Below are 15621 nucleotides of genomic sequence, written 5' to 3' on the forward strand. Positions count from 1 at the left end.
AGTGACCTGCTGAATGTACCCAGTGGAATAATAGAACCAGTATTGTTCATTAAATCATACTGAATATAGTAGTCCTTTACCCATCCACGACATCCTCCCTCTCAGGCACTATAACGTTCTCCTTAATCAATATTACCACCTCTCCTCCCTATCTTTCCTATATACCTTTTATTCAGGAATGTTTAGCACTCAGTCCTGTCCTTTCATGAGTCAGGGCTCTGTTATCGCTGCAACATCATATTCCTATGCTGCATTTGCTGCTTACTAAACTTATTTACGTTGCTCTGTAAAGAATTCGCTGCTGATCTTGATTTTGTGACATTCCCTAATTCATGCCAGAATCTCACATTCCAGCTTCAATACAGAAATATTCTTTTGGAGCTCTGCGACAGAACAGCTTATACTCTCACCCACCAGTGAATTGGGTTATGATTCAGGTCAGATACTCCAAAGTGTTTTATGGGGCCTGCCTGGATCATAAGTTTTGCATCTTGAATTTGGCTAGGATAAGCATGATAGGCTTCACTTCAGGTTTGATTCAAATGACCATTAGGGAGCCTTTATCAAACAAAATTTATTTAAGAATATAATCAACATGTATAGTAAGAAAATTAGCAAGAACTTTTATCAATTACAAATAAGAAACAAAACCACTCATAATGTATAACCCTTAACAAAGATATCTAATGTGTTCCAATCAAACCGAAACCCTTGCCATAGACAAAACCTTTTAAACAGATTCAATACAGCAAAGTCTACTGCTCACGTGATATTGGAAATTGAGTCCTTTGGTTGAAGTCTGCAGTTCTCTGGATTCACTCCAAACAATTTGAAGGCAGGACAGCTTCCCAAAACACCAGAGAGTCTCTGGTCCAGCCCCCAACAGCAGATTTTCACCCTTCAGAGAAACAAGATCTTGTTCTCAGCTGACCAACAAAATTTTCAAAACAACAGGGAGAGAGGGAAAACACTTCTTTTTAGCTTGCTGTCCCTTCTAAAACTAAAACTCAAACCTGCAGCTCCAAACTGAAAATGAAAAAAAACTATCCAAAAACACATGACCGTCCTCCTAACAATACAGGATCATAAAACTAATCCCAGAGTAAACACAAACAACCCAATTTAAGCCACTTATATAGCAATGAAAGGACTCATCATAGTCAGTCCAGCAACATAATGACATCAGCTAAAGCTGTGACCTTAGAAACACTGACTGTGAGAGCTGCAACATCATGACTAAGAAAAAACATCTCTTAAAGGTACACTAACGTCACAATTGCCAGTATCTTACCTACCGTAAATGATCAACTTTCATCAATATTCCTCTCGGTGCACCATTCTCCTTATCAATGATGTCCAATGTCACTTCTGAGAATTCAGTAGAAGCAAAAGAGCTGCAGCCACCAATAATGGACTTACCATGCCCTTCAATTATAGGTAACGCCTGTTTGTATTTACAATTATCTTAATGCGCTTAGTTGGTTTCAATAACACTTGCTTTCTCCCAACATTTGTATCAAAATTTGATTTGATGCATATACTCATGACACTGCTGATATAAATTTGACATAAACTGCCATGCGTGGTGCTCCACAAGCTCAAATTCGTAAAGGTAATGAATTCAATGTCATTAAAATAGAGAATCCTGTGCTCTGAAGTTAGATTTATTGAGATACAACAGCTTACATTCATGTAGTAGTCGTATGTGACCAAAGTTGCAGAACATTGCAGAGTTATAAGTTAGGAATAGATGGACCTACCTAAATTATGTCCAATCATATTTTTCCAATATTCATATTAGCAACTTCGTTAGTGAATAAAAAATGATCTATTTAGTGATCTACATGTGTAGCAGCATGTTTGCAGCCAGCTCTAAAATATCTCTCATTTTCAACCAACATTTCACATCTCCTACTCATAACTTATTTTCTTTCATTGCAAAAGACAGTAACTCCAATGAGGGATAGAAAATCATGTGTGGCCTTTGCAGCCATGGGCACTCTTCAGTGGAAGAGGACACTCTGGAGATCGACCGGTGCACAAGGTGGGTGACAGTATTGGCCCAGAGACCTGGGGTTTAATTTGAGAACTTTACATGGGAGGCAGTGTCTCCAGTCAAATGGCTGGCTGTTCTCATGTCTCAGCATAGACAGTCCCCAATGAACAGTAGCCTGGAACCCAGGTTTAGAGGTAAGTCCAGAGGCACTGGCGAGGGGCTTATGATCAACAAGGCAGAAGGAGAGACAAAATGTGGGAAGGGTGTGGAGGAGGCCTCTGAAGGGTGCACAAATCGGAGGCAAATCCCTTAGCCCAGCCACAATGTTTCCAGGTTTTATTTGGCAACCTGGACACCTGACACCAGCTTCCCTTGCTACAGGTAAAATCCCAGTGGTGATGGGTATAAACAAGCCACAGGTGTGGTGCAAATGCCATGGTGCACAATTTTACACATCCCCTCCTGGCATCGCACCCCAGGTTGGGTGGGGGAGTGAGGTGGGGGTGGCGGGGGATGGTGCATTGTAATATTCCAGCCATGGCTATATTTTAGATATCACAATGCTGTTTTTCACTTAATAGTCAACCACATTGAATTGATGTCGTGGCTAACAGAAATCTTTTGTTATTTTTCATTCAAATGATATCAGCGTCACTGACTAGGCCACATTTTGACTCAGTGACAGTGAAGGAATGGTGAGATATTTTCAAGTCAGGATGGTGTGTTGCTTGGAAGGGAGTTTGCAGGTGGTGATGTTCCCATGCATCTGCGGCCTTTGTCCTTTCTGGTAGTAGATGTCATGAGTTTAGAAGGTTTCGTCAAAGATTATAGATGGTACACACTGCTGCCACTGTGTGTTGGTGGTGGAGGGAGTGAATGTTTAAGGCAGCGAATGTGGTGCCAATCAAGAGGGCTGCTTTGTCCTGGATGGTTTTGAGCTTCTTGAGTGTTGTTGGAGTTGCGCTCATCCGGGCAAGTGGAAAGTATTCCATCACAATTCCTGACTATTTTTCTTTGTAGATGGTGAACAGGCTTTGGGGAGTTGCTCACTGCAGAATTCCCAACCTTTGATCTGCTACTGGAGCCACAGTGTTTATATGGCTGGTTCAGTTCAGTTTTTGGTCAATGGTAACCCCCAAAATGTTGATCCTGGGGAATTCAGTGGTAGCCATGCCACTGAACGGCAAAGGAAGATGGTAAGACTCTTTTTTGAGATGGTCATTATCTGGTATTTGTGTCATGTCATTTGCCACTTATCAGCCCAAGCTTTAGTATTGTCCAGACCTAGCTGCTTCTGGACTGTTTCAGTATCTCAGGAGTCGTGAATGTTGATGAACATTGTGCAATCATCAGCTAACATCCCCATTTCTAAAGTTCTGATGGAAGGAAGGCCACTGATGAAGCAGCTGAAGATGGTTGGGCCTAGGCTGTGATGATATACTCACAGTATATTTGCACCCTTTTCCTTTGTCAACACAAACTCATGTCATTGATTTTCCACAGATCCTTCATGAATGACAGAAAATGGGAGCTGGGAAAAATCCTCAGAGAAAGGTGAGCACTCTGAGGATGCACTGTCCACCAGCACAGATTCACACACCTCACTGGTTATGGATAAGAGATAGCTGGGTTATTTTGTTACATGGTGAGGCATAGATCAATGTGAATAGGGCCAGGCACTGGAGACAGGGACAACGGTGTCCCTGGAAGTTTCTGCGGGATCACCCACTAACGGGGATTTTGTGGAGCAGCAGCGGGAAATGAATGCATTTCTGTCAGTATTTCCAAAGGCAGGGAGCACCCTTGGAGAGAGAATGGAGGAATCCAGATTTTTCATCATCAATCATAGTCCCCTGAGTGTCACAGACATCTTTCTTTTTCAAAAATGATTGTGTTGGTATCTGGCATGTTTTCTTTGGAATTCACAAGATATATGCCCAGAGAAATGTTATGAGAACCCCAGCTATCTTTTGTGCCTACTGTAGAAAAGTCTACAGTCAAAAGTTATTATTGCTTAAATAAAGTCAAAGTCAACTAGTGATTAAGGTTGGGAAGGGATAATTTTTGGATTGAGTAGTGGGCTGAATAATGTGCGATATTGGCTCGAATGTTACCATCCTGCCCACCATGGATTTAAGAGCAGGCGAGGGGCAGACAATGAGAAGGTCTGTTGACCTCGGGCGGGATTTTATGGTTTCGGGATGAGTAGCGCCATAAAATCCCGCCCAATGAGTTTGAAAGGTGAGGCTGTTGAACTGAGAGTTATGGGAAGCTTGAGATTGTGCAGTTATCTGGTCTCATTCACAGTCTTCTGTTTCAAATGCTTGTGAATATTCCTATTGTGATGACATTTGCTAAACAATAAACACAACACGAGACTCCAACTCAGTTTGTTTCTTCCTATGTAACTGAGTGTGGTATTTAACCACCACATTATTAGCATAACAATATTTATTTAGAACTTGTCCTATCTCATGCAATACTTAGTTTGAAGTGAAAGATCTGCATTGCTCTAACTATGCCAATAGACAGGAAAAAACTACCGTACCATCTGCCTTCGTAAAATTAAGCGACGGAGAATGAAAAGTATTTAGGGGCTCAAATCTCAGCAATTTATTGATTGTGTGGGGACAGAATACCCATTTTCTTTTGCTGCAGTCAGTTTGTGACTCCATTACTGGGCAATATAAGGCATCCCACATCCTTCCCTAAGGGCATTTACCACCAGTTAATTTGCTCTATTCTACGCAATTGAACTAACTCTTATCTTGTCGATCTAAAATAAGAAAACTTCTGCTTAAACATTCAACATAAATATTCTGGTACAAATTAATCAACAGGTTAGAACATGACTTGGTTTGATAGATTAAAATGGGTGCTAGTCGGCACACTGTTTCACATTCCTCGCTGATTGTGGAAATAAAACCGAGGTGTAAAAGAGACTGCTGTCTCACTATCAGACATTTTAGACTATCACACAATGTCACAATTTACTCCTGTGCCTCATGTATAATTAGAACTTAATTTAATATTTATCTGAAGGGTGCCATGTGTATATGCCACGTTTTGTGTTATTTTAATTTGCAAATTACCCAAACTCTGAGATGTTTATTATTTGAAAACAAAATCTATGCGGGGCATTCAAAGTACACCATCACTTGTTCAGCAAAGATTGAAAGAAAATATATTCTAGCCGAGAGCTTATTGCCTATTTTTAATATTAATAGGGAAGTCATAAAGATTGTGGAGGAGCAGTTTCGATATTCAATCTTGCACATAAATTTTTGATAAATGTTAAGAGTTTTCTGGAATTGCTTCATATTTCTTTTCCTTCACAGCACTCATTGGATGAGCAAATGGTTTTTCATGTCATTTGTGCGTACATAGCATAGAATTAATTTTTAATTCCAAAACATTTGGCTCTAATATCTTTTTACCGATCTATTAATAAGAATATTAAATCGCCAAAAGTTTGCTTCAAGTTGAGAACATTCATTTTCCATTAAGTGCTATTCCAAGAAACCTTGTCGTTTGAGCAGACACGCTTTCTATTATAAAGGTTGGATTTTTTCCTCCTCTTTTCTGCACAGTTTTAAGCATAGTGTTTCTCTTGCATTTTACATGACTCTGGGGTTTGTAGCCCTTGCCTGTCAAGTTGCTTCAGATCACTTTGAATTCATTGGAACAATTCTGTGCTGCAGGTTTCATTACGCAGGATGTGAAATTTCTGCTTGAAGTACACCCGAGGAGACAGAAGGCAGCAGTGTGCACTGTTAGTTAATGAAGTGATAACAAAAATGCTTTGTTTATTATTTAATGTGCACTTAATAAGGCTGCACTTAATTTTTGCATCAGAAGAATGTGCAAAAGTGTTCATTTCGGCCTGTGAGCTTATAAATGAATTATTGTCTGAACACTGATGCCTACTCCTCTGTGCACAGTCCTGCAAATAGCTATTATTTACATTAGCAAATCAATTATTTTTCAAAAAGTCTAATTATTGGTGATGTGAGATTTATTCAGAAAAAAAATAAAAGCTGTTCTGATGGTCACAAAAATGTGTAGCAAATTGTTACTTGCGCAAGTGACTCAATGATGAATCACAAACTCAATTTAACAGTGCATTTACAGATTGTTTTCATGCAAGTCAGCAATAGCATACTTTGCTTATCTCTGTCAGTTTAGCTTCCTGCCTGTAAACCATGGTGAAGCATAGAGAAACTGGGCTAAATAAGTGAAACTAAAGTATTTCAGAAATTAAACAATCTGAAGCATTAATCCCGGCCATAGTCAGAGATTACACTCATATATTAGGGGGGCAGGGGTAGTGGTATTGTCACTCAACTAGGAATCCAACTACCCAGTAATGCTCTTGGGATCCAAATGGCGAAACCTGAGTTTCATAAAGATCTGGAATTAAAAGTCCAATGATGACCATGAAACCATTGTCGATTGCTATAAAAACTCATCTCATTCATTCATGTCCTTCAGGGAGGAAAACTGCCTTCCTGACCCAGTCTGGCCTACATGTGACTCCAGCAATGTGGTTGACTCTTAAATGCATCCTCAAGGGCAATTAGGATTGGGCAATAAATGCTGGTCCAGCCAGCAATGCCCACATCGCATGAAAAAATAATTTTAAAAATGTTTTCAGGTTTGACTTGAATGCACTGAGGCAATATTGAATTGGATTGTCATACATAAAGCCAGAATTAATTTTATTAGACCATTTTTGTTTTCCTGTGCTCTTTGAAATGGTATTTTGGCGGTAGATATTATTACTACAATATTTATGATTTCTAGCTGGTCAGCATTTTGGCTTCTATAGTGATTCAAATTTATTAAACCTGCTAACCATAAAGCAACACATGGTCCATGGTCACCAATGCCCACTTAGGGCATGGTACCTGAAGAGAGACAGAGCTGACCCAAAAGGAAAGGAGGAGGTACAACTCCCAACCACTATCACCCAATATCAATATCACAAGAGTGGTAATCCAATGCCACTGCATTGTGAGAGCAGTGGTGTGGACCCTAAATTCTCCCTTTCAGTTATTCTAGCCATAACTTCTGCCCAATCTCTCCTTTGTGTAATAATCATCTGTGTGACCCTGCTCTATATTGATATATGCAATTGTGCCAAATAATGCATTACATCAAATAGTACTGCTCCAGGTGCTGCAGAAGCAGGCTCTATAACAATTGAATCATAATGTAGCAGAGCATAAAATAACACCAAAAAAAAATCAAAAATATAATTTAATAACAACTGCCCATTATACGCTCTCTCCACTAATTTCATTGTTCTCCAATCCTCCCCTAACCTTTCCTTCTATATAATCTCTCCAACTCATATTCATTTCCACATCCTTGACTTTGTCATCTCATGTGGTCTCACTACTCTAATAATGTCAATGACAGATAAACCCATCACTGATTACTTCCATGTATCATTTGAATGAATATGGCAGATAACAGGGTTGGCTTCTTACCACCCAGATCTGGCTGGACCCCACCATTGTCCAACACCCAGTACTGGGTCAGCAAAAATATCTCCAAGTAAATATTGGGAAGATGGAAGTCTTTAGGCCCTGCTACAAACTGTGTTCTTGAGCCATTGACTCCATCCCAACAGTCTGAGGGTGAACAGTTTGCAATCTTTATGTCAAATTTGACACTGTGATCAATTCCCATTAACAAATCTGCACGATCACTAAGACTGCCTAATCACACCATCTCTCAACTCCACCCTTGCCTTATCTGCTGCTGAAATCCTCATTCATGCTTTTGTAACCTCTGGATTTGACGATTCCAATGCACTCCTAGTTGGCCTCCTGTTTTTACTCTCCATTAGCTTGAGGTCAACTCAAAACATTCCTTCAACCAAACTCAGGCAAAACCTCATTCCCTCATTGCCAGTGTGTTCTCTGATCTTCACTGGCTTCAAGTTTGGCGATGCCTCATTCTTAAAATTTCCTCACTGCTTTCAAATCCTCATTCCTCATCCCTCCCCATCTCTGTCATCTCCCTCAGCTCCAGAACCGTTAAGATATAAGAGCCCCTAAATTGTGACCTCCTAAACATCCCCCAGGTTCTGAGCTCTGGAATTCCCTTCTGAACTCTCCACTTCTCTACATCACTTTCCTCCATTTAAATACTCCGTAAATCCTCCCCCACTGACCAAGCTCTTTGATTATCTGATACCTCCTTATGTGGCTCGTTACCAAATTTTGTTTGCTAATGCTTCTGTGAAGGACTTATAGTATTTTCTTATCTTAAAGGCACTATATAAATACAAATTGCTTTGTTGGAGATATGTAGCAGGTCAGGTATTATCTGTAGGGAGAGATATAGAGTAAACTTCTCAGCTGGATAATCTGTCACGGTGGCACAGTGGACAATGCACTGCTGCTTCACAGCACCAGGGTCCCGGGTTCGAATTGCAGCTTGGGTCATTGCCTGTGTGGAGTTTGCACATTCTCTCCGTGTTTGCATGGGTTTCCTCCGGATGTTCTGGTTTCCTCCCACAGTCCAACATGCTGGTTAGATGGATTGGCCATGCTAAATTGCCGCTTAGTATCAGGAGGACCAGCTAGGGTAAATGCATGGGGTTATGGGGATAGGGCCTGGGTGGGATTGTGGTCGGTGCAGACTCGATGGGCTGAATGGCCTCCTTCTGCACTTTGGGATTCTATGATTCAATGATTCTATGAAAACAGTTCTGACAAAATGTCATCAACCTGAAGCATTAACATGGGGCAGGATTCCTCAGCTTCCCAGTTGCGTGTTTCTCAGCGGCGGAAGGCTGCTGGTGGCGGGATTCTCTGGTCCTGCCGCTGTCAATGGGATTTCCCATTGATGTCACCCCACACAGCTGGGAAACCCCATGGGAGGAGGCGAGCTGCTGGCAGGACCAGAGAATCCCGCCGGTTTGAACAGCTGGAGAATTCTGGCCGTCGTGCCGAATCTACAATGTATTTTCAGTTTCTATTTCAGATTGATGGGATCCGCTGTATTTGGTTTATGTTTGGTGGATGTTGTTGATTGGATCGAGTTCTATCATATTTGTTGCAACTCGAACCGATTCAATGTGGCAAGTAACAAACTAAAAGATTTATGATGGAGAAGAACTATGTAACAAGTAAGGGTTTAACAGCACAACGATACAGCTCTGCTGCCAACAACACCCTGACTCCAGCTGCAGCCTTCCAGCCCCGGGGATGTGCGTCCTCACTCCCAATTGGCCTAGGTTCGCACGCTTGTGCCCCATTGGTTCCGGCCTGGTCACGTGCCCCATTAAAGGGGCCACGCTACCACAATATTCAATTTAGAATTTTAATTATATGCTATTCAACTAAGCCTTTAGCAGAACGCCTTTTGGGCGGCACGGTAGCCCAGTGGTTAGCACTGCTGCTTCACAGCTCCAGGGTCCCAGGTTCAATTCCCGGCTCGGGTCACTGTCTGTGTGGAGTTTGCACATTCTCCTCGTGTCTGCGTGGGTTTCCTCCGGGTGCTCCGGTTTCCTCCCACAGTCCAAAGATGTGCGGGTTAGGTTGATTGGCCAGGTTAAAAATTGCCCCATAGAGTCCTGAGATGCATAGGTTAGAGGGATTAGCGGGTAAATATGTGGGGGTAGGGCCTGGGTGGGATTGTGGTTGGTGCAGACTCGATGGGCCGAATGGCCTCCTTCTGCACTGTAGGGTTTCTATGATTCTATGACTCAAAGCAGTTCTCCATTTGTGTAAATATCTCTTTTTTTTCCATCTCACTGCCTCTCTTGTCTGGAAGAATTGATACGATAGTCATTTATAGAAGTCGGGAAGAATTGTCTGGAAGAATTGATACGATAGTCATTTATAGAAGTTTGAAGAATGAAAGAAAAACTTGCATTTATATTGCACTTTTCACAGCCACCTGATGTCTCACAATCTTCTATAACCCATGTCGTGCTTTTGAAGTCTAGTCGCTGTTATAATGTAACAAACATTGATTATTTGTCGTGGATTCATTGATTATCCGGTCCAATAGGAATGAAATCAGGCAAACAAAAGCAGTTGCTGAACTCCTGGCAGCTTTATGTTTTCTGGCTGCTGAAAGGTCTGTGTGCTGCTGCCGTTTGTTGCATTCATGCACTTGCTACTGATTCCTCAGGCACACAGCTGTCCATTACACTTGTCTGTACTTTGCTGCTACAAATATAAACACACTTGAGCATTCAACACTGACAAATCCAAGCCGAGTATTTTCATTGTTGATTTTCAAGTTATTCACTTAAAGCAAGGATCAATAAACTGTCCTTTTGATTTAAGCTGATATGTATTGACCCTAAGTCAACACTACTTAGGAAAAAAACGTTTTAAATTGTGAGCTACATTTGTTGGTTTGGATTTGAGTTTTATGTTGGCCAGTGACAGTCTGCAACTTGACCTGAATGCAGTTTGATCAAAATGGCTAAAAACGCATCAGTTTGGCATTTCAAGCCCATCTTGCTCTTTCACCTAAGCTTATTTTAGAACAACTACCGTTACACAAGGACAGAATTTCTTCACATAAAGAGAAATCAATGTTTGGATTAGGTTGTAAGTGAGGGAGGACGTATCTCCGCTAAGTTTTTCACCATTGAGTGCTAGTGTAACCTGGGTAAGAAAAACTAAGGAAAGCTCAGGATGACAGCAGATGAATGGGGAAACCCCTATGAAAATTTACCCCTTTTGAATCAATCAAGAATCTGTTTGATTTGTGATGGGGCTGAATTGTTGCTTTTTCCCTGCAGACAAAAGGGGAATTAAGCTGGGCTTTAATGACCTCCCTCAACTATACCTAACTCACACCTATCTGGTCTAGTGTGATATACGTATCTCACACCTAACTATACCTATCTGCTCGAGACCTTCAAGCTTTTAGGTGTCCGGAACACCAACAGACTGTCCTCGTCCCCCCATGCCGACACTATAGTTATGAAAGTCCACCAATACCTCTACTTTCTCAGAAGACTAAGGAAATTTGGCATGTCAGTTATGACTCTCACTAATTTTTACAGATGCACCATAGAAAACATTCTTTCTGGTTGTATCGCAGCTTGGTATGGCTTCTGCCCAAGACTGCAAAAAACTACAAAAGGTCATGAATGCAGCCCAATCCATCATGCAAACCAACCTCCCATCCATTGACTCTGTCTACACTTCCTGCTGCCTCGGAAAAACAGCTAGCATAATCAAGGACCCCAAGCACCCCAGACATTCTCTCTTCCACCTTCTTCCGTTGGGAGAAAGAGACAAAAGTCTGAGGTCACGTACCAACCGACTCAAGAACAGCTTCTTCCCTGCTGCCATTGGACTTTTGAATGGACCTATCTCGCAGCCAAGTTGATCTTTCTCTACACCCTAGCTATGACTATAACACTACCTTCTGCACTCTCTCCTTCCTTTCTCTATGAACGGTATGCTTTGTCTGTATAGCGCGCAAGAAACAATACTTTTCATCGTATGTCAATACATGTGACAATAATAAATCAAATCAAATCAACCTTTCAATGTCGTAGTCTAGTGTACAACATTCTTGACATACCAGTGGGTCAAAGGTTGTCTCGACAGTTTCTTGTGGTTGATCGTTCTTGCAGCGTAATTCATAGAAATGTACAGGGAACAAAGGAACTCTGGGTGAAATTTTCTGGCCACTCGCAATGGCGACAGCTTACCAGAGGCTCCCTTGTGGCAGAGAGTGCAAAACATCAGGAAATAGTGTTGACAGTGGCAGGACCAGAAAATTCCGTCACCAGCTAATGGCGGGCTGCCTCCACCTCTGGCAAACATACCTAAGGTGGGGTGGGGTGGTGTGGGGGGGAGGGGAGGGGTAGTATGGTGCCCAAGGTACTTAGTGTTACCTCTATGCCTGAGGTGGACCTGGAGATATACGCAATTGCCTGCTCTGACAGCTGAGATGCCCGTGCAGACAGCCTTTGGGATATGGACCCATTGAGGGCCCCGAGGATAACTCCACCTGCACCTCTGCACAGGCAGACTTGGTCAGCCAGACAGGAGGCAGCATGTGGGGCTCTGCCTGAGGGGGGGTGGCAGCTCAATGGATGCGATGTGGAAGTACCTTGTGAACAGCCCTCACTGCCAGGCACCCTTTACCCATCCTCTCTCTCCTGGGCCATATGTACTTCCCTGTTAACAGAGAGCGGGAGAGCATGTTGCAGCATGTGTGAGGTGTTCCGCCATGATGGCGCCGCCTAGTTTAATTTTCTGTAAACTGACAGCCTGAATGTGCAGGCCACTGTTGTGAGACAAATTGCACTCAGTGTCCTGGCATGTTTGGCCACTCTTTCAATGGAAGTGGTCATCAGCACACATTCCTGGGACATTGTGGCACCCATGCTGGGGATGAACTCCTCCATTGCTTCTGGAAATGTTGACAGGTGCATACATATTTTCCAAAACTGCTCCACAAATAGCCATTTAGCATTTATCCCCCGAGATTCAGAATCTGGGTCCAGCTTGGAATGTCCTGCACCTTCTACAGAGGCTCTCCATTGGCTGTACCAGTTCCCAGCACCTGCTCACATATGACATGCTCCTCACCATGTGTCACCCTATCTACCTGTCGTACTGGACCCACCGAGGCATGTGTTGCTGTGCGGGTGGAGGGTATGCAGGATGTGACGGTGCATCCACAGAGTGCTGGTCCTCCACTGAGGATTCCTCAGGCGCCTCCCTCACCCCCTCTGTGGACATCTGTGATGCACCCCTGTTGGAGATGAAAGATATGAGTTAGGGCTGAATGTAGGTGAAATTGTGTTTCAAGTTAGCATCATGCAGGTCATGATATTTATTGTACTGGTGACACATAGAAACATAGAAGATAGGAACAAGAGGAGGCCATTCGAGTCTGCTCCGCCATTCATCACGACCATGGCTGATCATCCAACTCAATAGCTTAATCCTGCTTTCTCCCCATAACCTTTGATCCCATTCGCCCCAAGTGCTATATCCAGCTGCCTCTTGAATACATTCAATGTTTTGACATCAACTACTTTCTATGGTAATGCATTCCACAGACTCACCACTCTTTGGGTAAAGAAATGTCTCCACATCTCCATCCTAAATGGTCTACCACAAATCCTCAGGCCGTGACCACTGCTTCTGGATACCCCTACCATCGGGAACATCCTTCCTGCATCTAACTGTCTAGACACCAATTCAACATTGTCATAGTTTGTACCAAGGGGCAGCACTTCATCTAAGGCTGGCACCAGATCCCTTGCCCACCCTCCCCCTACCTCTCCATTGCCGATGGCCAGTTGAGCTGCCACCCTGCCAATACCATGGGCTTCCTTCTCCATCACAGTCAGGGTGGCCATGGCTGCAGATCCACCCCCAGTTCTGTGTCCCTCCCTGGGATTTTGGCCTCCCTTCTCCTGCACTGAGAAAAGGCAGAGACTTTGGAGTGTGAGGGTTAAACTGATTGCTCAGGATGGAGGGTGAACATTGAATAACTGTGAGGAATGGCAGTGAAAGAGCAATAGGATGAGTGTGTTGTCTATTAAGGTGGAGATTTCAAGAGGTGGCTGGACATAAAGGATTGTGTGTGACAACAAGAGGTGTCAGTCAGATGTTCACTGTGCAGAAGAATGCTCGGGAGGTGACAGAGTGATGCAGCCAGCTAGGAGTTGTAGGACATTTATCTTTCTTTCAAAAAAAATCATTTTCCAGAATTACAAAGCCAATGCACAGAGTGGACAGGGCAAGTCCTTAAACTAACTATCTCCTCGCCTGCTTCAGAAGCCAATTCAAATTCAAATTGAATCCAATTCACGGCCCCCATTAGATCCAAGCTGACAAGAGCAGGCATTACACCTGATCTCACACTGGGGGGGCGATTTTACCATCGCGTTGGGCCCTTTTTCAGGCATGACGCGGTCATAAAGTGGGATGTAAAGCAATTAGCGCGATTGGCGCCGGTTTTTGTGACCGGCACCATTTTACGAACACTGGGTTTCCGGCGCGATCAGCCTCTCGGCAGAAATGGACGAGAGGCAGGTAATTTATTGAAATTTATTTTAAAAAGCATTTACATGAGATTTGTGAGCCCAGCACTTAATCGTCCGGGCCCGCCCCTTTATGACCTTGCCGGGAAAGGTTCTCACCGCAAGGAATAGACATACTTCCCATGAATGGGGAGCAGCCGACCTGGCCTCGCTGATGGAACTGGAGGTCATTAAGGCCCCCCCCCCCCCCCCGTGAGGCCAAGGGCAAGGGAGGGTGCCCCTTGGACAGTGCCAGACTGGCACCTGGGCAATGTCCACCAGGCACCTGGGCAATGCCAGGGGGCAGGGCTAATGGGGAAGCAGCCAGTGGGGGATGGGGCAGTGGGGGGGCGGGACTAATGGGGGGAGGGCCAGTGGGGCAGGGCCAGAGAGGGAGGGGCCAGTGAGGGGAGGTGCCAGTGGGGAGGCAGGGCAGATGTGGGGGGGAGGCCAATTGCCATTCTGCAACGATCAGTGGGGGGAGGGAGAGAGGGCCCGCTGCCACTCTGCAGCGATCGGTGGGGGGAGGGAGGGAGGGAGAGGAGGCCCGCTGCCTCTCTGCAGCGATCAGTGGGGGAGGGAGTTGGTCCGCGATCGGTCTGGGTGGCAGAGGGAGTTGGCAGGGGCTGTATCTCGGGTCATAGGACCCTGCGATTGCAGGGGGGAGCTGCTTCATGCAGCCTGCACGAGCAGGAGCCTGACAGCTCTCTCTGTGTCTGTCAGACGCCTCCTACTGCTAATACACATGTGCAGCATCAGAGGCCTGCACATGCACACCACCTCCCTTTGCAGGCTTTCGGGCGCATTAAGCTTCTGCAGCGACAAACAGGCTCGTTCAGAATTTTGCAGTCAGAGTGTGTATGAGGGCGGGGCGGGGGGGGGGGGGGGGCTGAACACACGCCCTAAAGACGGATCTGAAACTTTCCCAGTTTCAAGTCCACCCAGCACTTAGACAGAAAAATGGTAAAATACCGCCTTAGCCAAAAGGCCGAGAAGCAAGAGTAGGATACTATTTTTTCGCAAAAATATACTTTATTTGTAAAATATCTGAAAGAATATTACAAATATTTCAAAATGGCCAACACACAGATTTTGTTACGGTGTAACCATCTAGAGATATGGGTTTCACCCTTGGCTGTTTTTAATTTGCAGACATGTTGTTCGTGTGCTGGTTGGAAGATTTGTCAAACCACCAAACCACCATATGGAGAAATTTTCCCATCCTGCCCGCCACAGGAATCGTAGCAGGTGGGACAGGACCATGCAACGGTCTGTTGACTTCGGATGGGATTTTCCAGTCTTGGGGCGAGCACAGCTGGAAAACCCTGTCCCTCGGCTTCAAAACTCAGAAACTTTATAATCATTATTTATGTACTTGTAAATCTTACAGTCCCTACTACTGTATAACTAAATTTGCTTTTACTCAGTGCCTATGTATTTTTGCTTGTAACATATGCAAATTATCTTTGGAAAAAATGAGGCAGTTGTAATTTCACTTTAAGAGTGATGTCCCTTTAAGAAGTTCAACATGCAAATGAGCCAGATACCTGGATTTCATCATGTAAGAAGTCTCACACCAGGTTAAAGTCCAACAGGT

Source organism: Mustelus asterias, chromosome 1 (genome assembly GCF_964213995.1).
Source record: "Mustelus asterias chromosome 1, sMusAst1.hap1.1, whole genome shotgun sequence".
Taxonomy (NCBI): domain Eukaryota; kingdom Metazoa; phylum Chordata; class Chondrichthyes; order Carcharhiniformes; family Triakidae; genus Mustelus; species Mustelus asterias.